We start from the raw sequence: 1,941 nt of genomic DNA on the forward strand, positions 1-1,941 counted from the left end.
TGTATCCTTCCACTACCACCAACAGGATGGGTATAGTGTGCCCCTGTAACCTTCCACTACCACCAGCAGGATGGGTATAGTGTGCCCCTGTAACCCTTCCACTACCACCAGCAGGATGGGTATAGTGTGTCTCTGTAACCCTTCCACTACCACCAGCAGGATGGGTATAGTGTGTCTCTGTAACCCTTCCACTACCACCAGCAGGATGGGTATAGTGTGTCTCTGTAACCCTTCCACTACCACCTGCAGGATGGGTATAGTGTGCCTCTGTAACCCTTCCACTACCACCTGCAGCATGGGTATAGTGTGTCCCTGTATCCCTTCCACTACCACCAGCAGGATGGGTATAGTGTGCCCCTGTAACCCTTCCACTACCAACTGCAGGATGGGTATAGTGTGTCCCTGTAACCCTTCCACTACCACCTGCAGAATGGGTATAGTGTGTCTCTGTAACTCTTCCACTACCACCAGCAGGATGGATATAGTGTGTCTCTGTAACCCTTCCACTACCACCTGCAGGATGGGTATAGTGTACCTCTGTAACCCTTCCACTACCACCAGCAGGATGGATATAGTGTGTCTCTGTAACCCTTCCACTACCACCTGCAGGATGGGTATAGTGTACCTCTGTAACCCTTCCACTACCACCTGCAGGATGGGTATGTGCTACATAATAAATCAAATCTCATAAGGACGACCGCGATACAAGTACAAACCCTGACGCCAACGTGGTGTTGCCAACGGCCATACCACGTTGAGAACACCGCTTCTCGTCCGATCAGGGAAGTTAAGCAACGTTGGGTTTGGTTAGAACTTGGATGAATGACCGCCTGGGAATACCAAATGCTGTTGGGAATAATGTTAGGGGAGCTGGTCGGCCGAGCGGACAGAACACTGGACTTGTGATCCTGTTGTCCCGGGCTCGATCCCGGGCGCCGGCGAGAAACAATTTACAGAGTTTCTTTCACCCTATGCTCCTGTTACCTAGCAGTAAAATAGGTACCTAGGTGTTAGTCAGCTGTCACGGGCTGCTTCCTGGGGTTGGAGACCTGGTCGAGGACCGGGCCGCGGGGACACTAAAGCCCCGAAATCACCTCAAGATAATCTCAAGATAATGGATATCCTAGCTGAAGAGCGAGCGGGAACCTTGGCTACCTGGCGATGATTTCGAGGCTTAACGTCCCCGCGGTCCCGTCCTCGACCAGGCCTCTCGGAAAACCCAGCAGAGACGAGGCTAAAACTAGAGTGATGTCAGCAGTGTGTACGTCAGGGAAGTCTCAAGAGTGTTTGTGCAGGTCGGATTTCACATTAAAACTTTACCGAGAAGGGCGAGTATATTGGGCAGCGCCACTCGTCTCTTGAGTAAACATACAATCATTGCAGCATGGCGGTATGTTTATGCACCTCGATATTAGGAGGAAAACCAACTGGTTATATTATTTTTTGTTTAGTTCTTTTATGCTATATATATACTCGTCCTGTGAGTGATGCTCATGAATACCAGACTCAACGGCCTCTCATGAGGGCCTCTGAGTTTTCAAGACGACGTATCCTGTATGTCCTTTTAGACAACTCAGAATATTAGGTCGACCCGGACCTAATCTTCACATGAAGTAATTAAAAAAAACAAATAAATGATTAACTTAATTATAATTAAAAAGAGATATACACAAAGAAACAAAATGACAAAAAATTACGAAAACCTTTCGTGAAGCAAGCAAGCAATGGAGGAAGCTTGATGTTTGAGGAAGTCGCTTTGAACAAGCCCGAGTCACCAGCTTAAACAGCCAGACCATCGGCAGCAGCCCAACACTGACCTCTTTCACCAGCCAGCCAGGCTGATGTTTCAACTCAGTAACCAAACACACATCTGAAACACAGACGAAACACAACTACAGCAAGTCCAAAGTTGACAGAACACTGAGATTTACAACTCACTCA

The 1,941-nt window shown here is 48.2% G+C and overlaps 1 pseudogene; it reads left to right on the forward strand.

Moving 5' to 3' along the window:
• The first annotated feature begins 736 nt into the window (after positions 1 to 736).
• On the forward strand, positions 737 to 855 carry LOC123750193 (5S ribosomal RNA; annotated as a pseudogene).
• Positions 856 to 1,941: the final 1,086 nt, after the last annotated feature.

The sequence above is a fragment of the Procambarus clarkii genome, chromosome 80, assembly GCF_040958095.1.
Source record: "Procambarus clarkii isolate CNS0578487 chromosome 80, FALCON_Pclarkii_2.0, whole genome shotgun sequence".
Lineage (NCBI taxonomy): Eukaryota > Metazoa > Arthropoda > Malacostraca > Decapoda > Cambaridae > Procambarus > Procambarus clarkii.